Here is a 12,902-nt window from a genome sequence, read left to right on the forward strand (position 1 = left end):
GGGATCCAGATCTTGCAAATCATTTTTTCCTGCAAATGACGTATTTTGCCCATAATTATACCAATTATTAGCCTAATATACAAAGCTATCAACATCATATTATAAATTATGTTGTGATACGCATGGGCCTAATGCTATTTGAAAAAATAAAATAAGTGGGAGAAAATATTACGTGCGTAGTCGAGATGTGAAATCGATGGAGTGGATTCAACCACACCGCTGTGCACGGTGGCATGGTCGAACTCACGCATTCGTTGCACGTTCAAATTTCCGGACGTAATATTGTTTTTGCTGAGATGGAAAGTAAAATTTTCTCCGATGGAGCTCGAGATTGAGCACATTTTATAACTCGGTATGTTTTTTTGAGTATGAATAGAGTGGACTTGCTTGATTGTCAATCTATTCAATTAATTTTGTAGACTTGTTTGTAGCCTCATCTACCAAACCATGAACTGTGATTCTCATCCGCCCATCATGCATTTAAAGACTACAACCTTGGATTTTTTTCAAGGTCAGAAAAGTTGCCTTCCTTGACCTTAGCTTTTATAGATTATTAGAAAATGGGAGGCATATGATTAGGGGTGACTGTTCAAATTTCAATGATAAGTTTTGACAACAAGCGATGTCATGAGTCAAACAATCACTTAAAGATGAAGTGATGATGGCAAACAAAAGTATAAAGGAGCACACACGAAGGCACGCACGCACGACCCATTTATATTTACCTACATACTACACAATTCTTATGTATTTAAGTATCTTACACCTAAACATTCACATTCATATTTACACATATTTACATGCATATCACTTAAATTTTTAACATCACATCAAAATATTATCATCACTATCTCTTAAAATGTGAAGTACGTGTTTTCATGCATAGATTTATGATAGCAATGTGTTATCAGTGTAGATATAAAAGTTTGGGTGTTAGGTATGTAAATAGATGAGAATTGTGTGATATGTACGTAAATTTCCCAAAATAAAAGAAATAATATCAGATATCCTTGAATATTTCAGCTGTTGAGGACATTTCAAACGAACTAGAGTTACTTCATATGGTAAGAAGGGGTATTAAAATGAAGTCCTGAAAATCTCCATTTTATTTTCCGACACAAATGCCTAATTTTTTATCATCAAACCCACCTAATTAGCCCCATACATCGGCACAGCTAGCAATAAAACTAAAAGTTTAGTTTATTTTCCCAACAAACTGTGAAATTCAAAAACATTAAGTAATAATTTATGAGAGAGAGTTGTATCCCAATCTGCATTAGCAAAAGCCTTGAGTTCTAAGTTTCCTCTAATTATTGGCAAGCCGAGACCAGTAGTGCCTTGTAGATAACTGATAATGTGTTTTAGGACACGAGACAATGCAGTGACCATTCTGGTGTATAGAAGTCAATGCATGATATCTAAAATTTCAGTTTATGTTCCCAACAAACAGTGAAATTCAAAAGCATTAAGAAATAATTTATGAGAGAGATTCATATCCCAATCTGCATTAGCAAAAGCCTTGAGTTCTAGGTTTCCTCTAATTATTGGCAAGCTGAGATCGGTAGTGCCTTGTAGATATATGAGAATGTGCTTTAGGGCACGAGACAATGCAGTGCCCATTCTGGTGTTTAGAAGTCGATGCATGATATCTAAAACTTCAGTTTATTATCCCAACAAACAGTGAAATTAAAAAACATTAAGTAATAATTTATGAGAGAGAGTCCTAGCCCAATCTGCATTAGCAAAAGCCTTGAGTTCTAGGTTTCCTCTAATTATTGGCAAGCCGAGATTGGTAGTGTCTGGTAGATATCTGAGAATGTATTTTAGGACACGAGACAATGCAGTGCTCATTCTGGTGTTTAGAAGTCAATGCACACAATCGTTTGAAGCCTCTTGTGGTCAAGGAGAGTCATAATGTTCTCCTACGCACGATGCAGGAAAGTTAGGGTTCGGGATGCCCTTTTCATGCCATAGCTTAGGGCAACCGTTGGCAACGAATTTCACACTAAATGGCCAATCAAAATACTCAAATTTGAAGTTATGGGACTACATTTAAGTCATATAAAGTCTTTTGTAGATTACAGATCGAGAAAATCCTTCGTTGGGCACTCCCAATATAAATAAGGGTTTTCGGGGCTTGACCGACACCAAGGCGCCCAAAAATGCCTTCTCGGTTTTTTAAAACCGAGCTCCTAGAATTTTGGCACCAGGTGCCCAAAACAATTAAAAAATAGCTTTTTACCCAAAAAAAAGTAGGTGCTACATCTATGGCATCTGGGCGCCATAATCCCCAGCGCATAGTTGTTAGACTCAATTCGTCGCTCTGTTTTAACCCGCGAATCTCTTGAACCGACCGAAACGCCGCAGAGCCGTCGGTTAACCGCCATGGACCGGGTCTAAAGCCAAAAATGGGATTCTCGCCTAGAGCTTTTGTGGTCACATGTTGTCATTGTAGCCTTCCATTATGACCTATGTGGTCAATTGTTGTTATTGTAGTCTTCCACTTTGGTCTCTGTAGCCAACTGATGCTCTTACAACTATGGTAGCTTCCCATTACAAGCAATGTGGTTAATTGTTGTCATTACAACCTTCCACTGTAATCTTTGTGGCCAACTAACACTTTAGTAGCAACCCACTATGACCTGTGTGGCTAGTTATTATTGTAGTTTCCCACCACGACTTAAGTAACCGACCGCTGTCATTACTGCCTCCCACTACGACTTTCATGGCCAAATGTTATTGCAGCCTTCTACTACAACCTATGTAATTGATTGTTGTCATTGCAGCCTTTCACTATGGCTTATGTGATTAACTATTATCATTACAACCTTCCACTAAAATCTGTGGTCAACTATTATCCTTGTTGCCTCCCACTATGACACATGTGGTCAACTATTATCATTGCAGCCTTCCATTAAGGCGGCCTCTGTGACTAACTGACGCCCTTAAAACCATCAATCTTCCATTAAGGCCCTTGTGACCAACTGACGCTCTTACAACGACCAACTATGACCTATGGAGCTAACTGCTACTGCGGTTTTCAACTACAACCTATCTAGCTAACTGCTATTGTAGCATATAACTATGACCTATGTAACCAACTACGACTTATATAACTAGCTGCTACTACAACTTCTAACTGTGGTCTATGTGGACTATCACAATACCTACTCCGATTTTTATGGAAAACTAACACATTTATGGCAATCAACTATAGCCTTTGCGATCCACTATTGTTATTATCACCAAGAATTATATTTGTTATAGCCTAATTATGATTATCATACTCGAATAATTATTGTACATTTGTGATTATCAATATTGTAATTTCATCTTCTCTAATTGAGAAGAAAAATTGGCATACGTACTTACAATCATACAGTGGATTACTTCGACTAAATTAGGGTCTCGTGGTTTTTTATCTTTCCAGTGTTTTTCCACATTAAAAATAATGTTGTCTCATCTTGTTATTTTTTCTTTTATCTATGTGCGTGTTAGATATTTATGCAACGCTAATACATTAAATTATCACTCTACCACCGTGAATCTTCCGACACATAACAAAAGTAAAGTTTATAAACTCATAATTAGATTCATAATGTTGAATAAATCTGATTATTAAGCCATGTGTATTTGCCCGGTAAACTTATTATATTTTCATATAAATGTGACAAATAAAAATAAAAAAAAGGCATCATAAATATATATTTACATTAATCATTAATTGCCTCTTTCACTATGTATATTCCTAACTATAAGAAACCAAAACAAATTCTATGAACAAGTGTGATATATGAATATTGTTCTAGAAAAGTAGACCCTTTTGGAGGAACCATAGAAATTGTTCAAATAATTAATGAAGTGTGTAAAGCATATTTTTTTTCGCACAATAATTATGAGAGTATGCGTTAAGTAGGAAAATTTTATAGAATTCCAGCTTCTAAGTCTTTTATATAAATGAGGAGGCAGTAGAAGCTACGGGACAAACAAGATAGTGTGCAACTGTGGACTATTCTATGCTTTGGTTAATAAGGACATTTGAAGGGCTGCCTTCTAGAGTTATGTAAGTTTCTAGAAGGTGAGGGGAAGTAAATCAGCTGAGTAAGAATTTGTAAGTACTAGAGAAGATGGGTGTTTTAATATATAATATAATAGTAAGGAGTTTAACAAAAGATTAGAAGTACTAGAGAAGATGGGAAGTAATGGTCTCATTCATACAAAGAATTATATTTCACTTATAATTTTTTTTAGTGACATTGAGATTATTTAGCCAAAGCATCAATTACGCTGTAAAATGATTCATATTCATTCTTTTAAGTATTGATCATATTTTATATTTGAATATCTTATTGATCTTAAATTGAGGTATGTATGTATATATATATATATATATATGATATATATATATATATTACCAAGAGATGGATCAGGTATCAGAATATCCCAAAACTAGTTTGATTCTTGGATCACATTACATTTGTTCTTTCGACCATAAAAGCTGAAGTTTCTTATCACTATAAGGAAGTTGTGGAGAGCATCTACCAATCGGACAGAGGTTATTTGGATGAAGACGCAATTGTTTAAATATTTTGAAATGAAGGAGTTGGTTGAAGCTCACAAAATTCATGGTACACAGACTTTGTGTGACGATACAATTATAAAAATTTAGCTCTCACAATAAGCATAATATTCAGAAAATGTTGAAAAAATTTGGGGTTGAAGACAAAGAGTAAGGTGATAAGTCTACCCATGGCATCTCACTTTCAATTGAGTTCAAATCAATATCCTAAAGTTGATCATGAAATAAAAGATATGTGATCGGTTCTCTATGTTAGTGCAATGAGTAATATGATGCATGTTATAGTTTGCAGTAGACCTGATATTGCACAAGTGATTGGTGTTGTGAGTAGGTTCGTGCATGATTCTGGACGAAATCATTGAAATGATGTGAGGAGTACTTTTAGGTATCTTAAAAGTATATTTGATGTCGACTTGTTGTTTGAGAGGTAGTCATATATTGTTGATTTGTGTGAGGCTACACTGATTCAGACTATGCGTGTGATATAAATAGTTGTGGGTCTATAACTGACTATTTATTCACGTTGATAGGAGGTCCAATCATTTGGAGATCATTATTTAGCCTTTTGTTATTTTATCTTCTAAGGAGGGTGAGTAATGGCAGAGACAAAGGCCAAGAAGAAAGTAATATGGATTTAGGGCCTACTAGACGACTTGAGAATTGATGAAGTGTATCTGACCATATCATGAGACACTAAAGTGCGATATTTCTGGCCATGAATCACTTTATCATGCCCACACCAAGCATATTGATTTGAGATAACACTTTGTTCTAAACTTGATTGATGACGATAATGTTATGTTGAAAAAGATAAACAAGAAGAATTTGGCGTACATGCTCACAAAGGTATTACCAATCCAAAATGTCACTTATTGAAGGAGTTTGACAAACATCTAAACTCATGATTAGTTGCCCGTTTGGGCATTTTGAAAAACTACAAGAAACTTGATTCCTTAGATAGGAGAGGTTTGTAGGCAGACATCATGATGCAGTAGTTTTATTGTTGGAGCTCGTTTTGATCATCTCTCATTTATCTTGAAGTGAAAGACAAGATGAAGATTATTGTATTAGTGGCTTATTTGAAAAAAGTAGTAAAAATGTTATTTTCTATTTTCTTTTTATTTGTACGCATTAATCTTCTCTTATTTATAGGAGGATTAGGGTTGAATTTTATGTGTGGGGTTGTAAACTTATTTAAGCATTTTCTTTTTATCTCCTCATTTGTTGATAGTGGAAAAAAATTTTATGGACGTAGTCGCATCGTGTTTAATTGTTTATTTGTTATGTGAATTTGTTTTCTACATAACAATTAAAACATTTTTTATATTGTTGACTTATCTCATCAAAATGCTCATTTCAATTATAAAGTCACTCTAAGTTTGAATTGTTCTGAATTAATCCTAAATTTTCTAAATCATTTTTTGTATCAAGATTTGAGTTTGATGAGATGATGTTTCATAACTAACATTACAAAAAAAATTACATCAGTACTACACACGTAGAGTAACGTGCGTAATCAATGAAATCACGCCACGACACCCCGCACGATATAGAAAAAAAAAACAACACAGTAACACTGAGAATATTCCCCCCGTGTTATTCATGTGTTATTGTGTGTTATCATGTGTTATTGATGTGTTATTGTGTTATTATAACACCACGAATATTCTCAGGACACAATAACACATGATTAACACACAATAACACATGAATAACACGGGGAGAATATTCCCCCGTGTTACTGCGTCGTTTTTTTCTCTGTCGGGAATATTTCCTGTGTTATTCAGGTGTTATTGTGTGTTATTCATGTGTTATTGTGTCCTGAGAATATTCTTGGTATTATAATAACAAAATAACACATCAATAACACATGAATAACACACAAGAACACATGAATAACACAGGGGGAATATTTCCCGTGTTACTGCGCCGTTTTTTTTCCCTATCGTGCGAGGTGTCATTGCGTGATTACATTGGCTACGCACGTTAATTTTACATGCGTAGTACTGATGTAATATTTTTTCCAACATCTATAATTTTGCCACGAAGGTTGATGAAGTGGCAAAAAGAAAGAAAGTAGGATTCTATTTCGTTTTTTGGCATGAGAATCTATTTTTTCTAATATTAGCCCAAGCATTTTTTTTAGGATCGATCTGCAATTGTGAAGGTTACAACAATTTTTGTTTGAATTACTTTTCTACTACGAAACATATCGCAGCAAATCAAACATTTTAGCGTTGTCTAAAGGTCCTCGTTTTCCTCACGTTAAGCCTCGTCAAATAAAACCGCGTGCCGCGCACCGGAACGTTCGTTGCGACGTGTGTTTTATTATTTTATATAATTTATCTTGGAAAACATCACACTAATTTAATAGATCAGGGTTCAAATGCAAAACTTTCTCTTTTTTCTTTAATGAGAAATCGTTTTGGTGTAAATATTATATTTGTTTATGCAGATCAGTAATAGGGGACTTATGTATCCAAATTTATGCTCAAACACCTCCCCTCGCTACACATTTGCACAAACTTTATATTATATTTTATGAATCTTAATAATTATGCATATAACCAAGTGTATCAATATTGATACACCACAAATAAATTTTCATCATACGGCACGGATCTCAAGGAATGATATGAATCTCGAGATAATATCTTGAGTAAGAAGCATTCAAACATTAATTAAAGGTCATCCGGAGCTCTGATTTCAATAAACTTATTTCACCAAACTGGCCGGCTCGATGAGACGGACCTAATGATATAAAAACTAGTCCAATCCGAATCAAATTAAGCTTGGATCAAGTCATTAAACCACCCTTGGAAGATTTCTGGACACATTTGGAAGGTCAAACGGATGTCGAATCTGGAAAGTTTATAGTCAAATCGAGTGTCTTGACAAACGAATCCAACGAGCCCAAGATCACTCAATTCTGGCATCGTCAAGACACTCAAATGTCTATCAAACTTTGTTTGATCGTAGGAAGTTATATGGACCGTTCGATCAAAATGATTCATATTCCTGCATTAATGACATCCAGAACATTATAAATAGAACTCTACCCCTCTCATGGGAGGAGAGCAAAAGCCTTGGGAAAAAACTTGAGGCTTTGAGAAGTAACTGAAGTCCAGCACCACCGCCGATCGTCGTCGACCACAGCTAACCTTCGACAACCACTATCGACCGTCGTCAACCACCGCTGATCTTCTTCAAACATTGTTGATCGCCATTGACCACAACAGAGCTCCGATGACCACTACCGACCGTCTTCGACCACCGTTGACCGTAGTTAACCATTGCTGACCTTCGTCAACCACCGTTAACCGTCGTTAACCACCGCCGACCATACACCATCAGTCAACGTCGTAACTTGGAAAATCTAGTAATCTTCTCCCTTCTGTGGGATAAGAGCTCACCACTACGATCCATGTGCCGACAACAACCTACATGGTCATCAGCTCATACAGTTCCTGACTCCGGCTCCACGACCTACGAACGTCATTCATACACGACCTACGAACGTCATTCATACTCGCCCTTATGGCTTACGTGGTTCATAGCTCATGCAAATCTCAACTCCGACCCTCGCAACCTACGGACGCCATTCATACCCACCCATAAGACCTACATGGTTCACAGCTCGTTCAACTCCCAACTCCTGCCCCCACGGTCTACAAACGACAATCTTGCTCGCTCTAAGGACCTACGTGGTCATCAGCTCATATAGCTCTCAACTCCAGCTCCCGCAGCCTACGGACGTCATTCATACTCGCCTATACGGCCTACGTGGTTCACAGCTCGTGCAACTCCCGGCTTTGATTTTTGTAGCCTAAGAACGTCATTCATACTCGCCACTACGACTTATGTGGTCCATAGCTCCTGCAACTACTTACTACGGTTTCTCTGGTCAATCAAAGCTTCTGAAACAACCATCTACAACACTCACAATGAACTACTACCTCCACAACAATCAACCATGACTCATGAAACATGTTGTCACCATGAACTGCAGTCAAATTATAGTTATACAACTTTGTAATTTCATCTTCCCTAATTTAGAAAAAAAAGGACATGTGTACTCATCATTTATAAATGATTATTTCAACTGGGTCAGACCCTGTTGTTTTTCCCCCTTTCGATGGTTTTCCACGTAAAAAAGTCGAGGTGTCTCATTCTGCTTACTTCTCTTCTTTTATCTGTGTGTGTTAAATTCTCGTGCAATTTAAAACAATAATTCATTACTCTACCGCCACAAATTTTCATCAAATATATAGAGTTATGATGCTTTACTATTATATTTATAAGCTTGTACATACTAATATTATTTATAAGCTTGTACATAATTGTATATATTTTACAAGTAATTTATTGCAAAAAGTTTGAGACTATAAAGCTAGCTGAAATTGTCTATATTACATGCGTGTACAAGTCTAAGGTGTTATTTTATATTCATTAAAAAATATATCCATATGCAATTATTTTCTTAAATAATTCAAATTAAATGGTCAACAATGTTTTCTCGGTTATTTTTAAAGCACTTGGACTTGCTATATATCGTCGTATAATTTCTTTTATTCGAATAAATCTCTCTCACTGATTATTATGAATAATTCGAAGAGGACGCGAATCAAATATAAAGGATATACAAGAATAAAAATGGAAACACTTAAACAACAAGCGGAAGGCTTATATATGGGTAATCCCCGTGTGATGGGTCGAGAATATATGTCCGAACAGGAACAGATTTAAGTGCCTCAAAACACAACATCCACAAAGAAAATCCCTACATAAGTCACCTATAACCAAATAACCAAAAAGAATATTTTTGTTTTAGGGTTAAGAGTCTCCCAAAGAAATGTATCCCTTTAGTTACTTTCATCTGGATGGAGACCCAATAATACACTTGATAAAATGAGATTCGCTTCTATTATCATGAACATAGATAATAGGCCATCAAATGATGGTTATTTCAAATGAAAACTCCCTGATACTTTCAAAGCTCTTGCAAAGACACAAGGTAGAGATTTAGTCTCTTGGGAGGACATTTTGGGTGCCTAGGCACTCAGGGTTGGCGCCTATGCACTAATCTAGCCCTGAAAACTCTGATTTACACTGAAAGCGTCTGATGATGGATTTTCTTGATCTCAAAGCTATGAGAGACCTCATATGAGTAAATTTGATCCCCTAACCTCCAAAACTAGTATTTTTCTCATCCTCTGATCAAAAATTAGTCGCCAACAGGTGCTCTTGACTACAGTGCGAGTAAGGTGTTCTGAACCCTAATTTTCCCATAGCAAGTAGGTGGGCTTTGTGACCTCCCTTGACCTTGGGGAGTCTCTGAATGGGTGCCGAGGAACCTCTAAACACAATAATGAACATCAAACATACCTAATGTCCTAGGTGAGTCCATCAAATGGCGGATTTTCTCAATAAAGCCGAATCATTGCAGACCCTATTTTGTGTCCTGAACACGTACTATGAGATGTTATAAATGAGTGGTGAATCATCCCGAACCACTCAAGTGAACACTCCAAGCTCCTGACATCGAAAGATAATGCCAACATACATAAATTCTTAAAAGATATATTACTCATTATTTGCAACAAATGTTTAAGGTAATTTTGATTAAGAAGTCTTGACCTAAAATTACAACAAATATTACAAAAATCTTATAAAAATTAAATATTCATTTTGATTAAGAAATCTTGACCTAAAATTTTCAAAATTAAAAAAAAATCCATGACATGACATGGTTGCTATATACATATGAAAATATTGCATCATAACATATTATATGTAGGGGCGGACAGAGGTAGGGGTACAGGGGTGACAATTGCCACCTCCTCAAATTCAGATTTTTGCTTATATAAGAGGGCAATTTGGTCTTTTGCTCCTTATGAAATATCAGTTTTGTCTCTCCTGAAATATTACTTTGTCCTTCGTTGTTTAGCTCCTCCCACGTTAGGTCTAGGGGTGTAGTTTACCACCCCTCAAATAAGAGGTTAGTTCTTTCGTTGATTATATTATTGTTATGTACAAGCAAAGCTTTAGTCCCATATTAGAATGAATATTTTTATCCACATAAAAAAGTATTGAGTCGATGCCCCTAGTGTGGCTTTGCCCGTGGACATGACCATTGATTGATGATTATTATAAGCTTTTTATTTTCATAAGAGGATAGATAAGGAGTTTGATATTTCTCGTTAGATTAATATATATAAACTCCAACGAAGATTTTTTTTTTTTTGGAATTTTCATTTATTACATATAGTGTCAATTACTGTTCTTGCTAACGAACTTCATCGTTTTCTTCATCAACATCATAAGACAATCGGATAACACGAATACTTATCAATAATCAAACTTGCATTGAACACATCACCTAACAACTCAAACTAAACTTTAGTCTCCTTGTGTTTGTCTACTTATTCTATCCTTTCCTTTTCTTCTCAAGTACATTTCTTAGCCTCTACATACTTATTTAGAATTTGTTTAGGGTAATTTTCTCACTACGTTATTTTTCAACTAACCATTACAACCGTGTTTCGTTATTGTTTTCTTCTTCGTTTGTAGAAATTTCTGTAGCGAGAAACTATTTTCTACAACTAATTTATCAAAAGTAAGATGAGATTAAAGAATGTTGAATATTTTTGAACAATGAAAATATTTAAAGTGCACTACGTAGTCTCAAAACAATTATCTTTCTCATAAGGGCTTACAATCACATTACAAAAAATTGTTGCGGCCCCAAAGAAATCTTTAATGTATCTTTAAGACTATTAGCCTTCTCTCCATTCTCTCTCCCTCTCTATCTTAATTTTTAATTCAAACAGGCTACATGACTGCCTTGGGTTGACCACAAATTGAATAAAGACAAACCATTAATCAAACATTTATCTTATTTTGTAAGCTAACTCAATCCCTTGTCCTCTTGAAAAGTGATATAATCATTTCATTATATATATATATATATATATTGTGGTGACTTAGAAAGTGTTGGGCCCAATGCATTGTTATATGATAGTTGAGGGACTCTAACACACCCCTTATTATTTTCTAATAAATTAAGATTAAAATTTTATAATATTTAAAATAATTGTGTATTTAACTATCAGTGTGTTCTCTTAAAGTAGATTGGTAGATGTCATTGATTCATATATTTTTTCTTAAATTTAATATTCTATATCTATGATTGTGGTTATTTCACAAGAAAATATTACGTGCGGGGCAACTGCAAGGTCGAGCGACAGTTTGGATAAGGCACTGAGTCATACACGGTATTGTATTTGAACCGTCATTTGAACTTGCGGTCAATCACACATAATAATTTCTATTCATATATGGTTCCTTTATTTGTCACACACCTATGTTAACATTGACTAAATAAAATATTGAATTTTTCTCATATTCTTAGGACTAATTCTAGCTCTTTTTTTGTTTTTTATTTTTTATTTTTTATTTTAAAAACATATTTATTTAATATTTTTACATATTTTCATATCCTATTTTTGAAAATATTTCAAACAACAAAAAAACTATTTGTTTTTTCTCTTTTGGTTCTTTTTTTAGATCTCGGAGTCGCCAGCTTGCCTTTTTGTATGTCGTCGTATGATTTCCCTATTCGAGTAAATCTCCCTCTTGAACCAAATGGATGATTCGAAGAGGAGAGGAATCGAATAGTGAACTAACGTACTATAACAAATAGGCAAACAAACATGTACATGCACATACACAACATGCAAAGAAGCAAGTGATAGGTCGATCCAGATGGAGCATCTGGTCAAACCAAAGTATTGTGCCAACCGGACCGGGGTAGCCAGCTGAAACACAAGTGATGTGACCGGTTTGAGATAACCGATCGAGACACAAGTGGTGTCGGTGCAGGTGCAAGTGCAAGATATAAGATGCAAGTGCAATGTGAAGGTGCAAGGTGCAAGGTGCAAGTGGCAAGTGTGATATATGACACACAATATGTAATAATGCAAGACACACATATGCAAACAATGAGATGCAAATGACCACACATGATAGTGAGCCACGCTCGTACTAACGACCTCACCTAGGAAACCTAAGGTTTAGACCCTTGGAAATGCGACATCGCCGCCTCTTGTTTTTGTGAGGAAATGTGGAGAGTTTCTCCCCGGATCTCCGAGGGGGAAACTCTCCACGGCGTTGCGAAATGTGCTAGCTACAAAGCTTTTCACATTTCGCAAACTCCTCCAGACTTTGCAAAGCGAGCCAGCTACAAAGCTTCTCTCGCTTTACCAAGTCCGACCTCCCAACTTCTCCAAGTAAAGCTGGGAAAACACCAAAGCAAGGGGAGTAA

This window comes from Phalaenopsis equestris, unplaced genomic scaffold, assembly GCF_001263595.1.
Source record: "Phalaenopsis equestris unplaced genomic scaffold, ASM126359v1 Scaffold000297, whole genome shotgun sequence".
NCBI classification, from domain to species: Eukaryota; Viridiplantae; Streptophyta; class Magnoliopsida; order Asparagales; family Orchidaceae; genus Phalaenopsis; species Phalaenopsis equestris.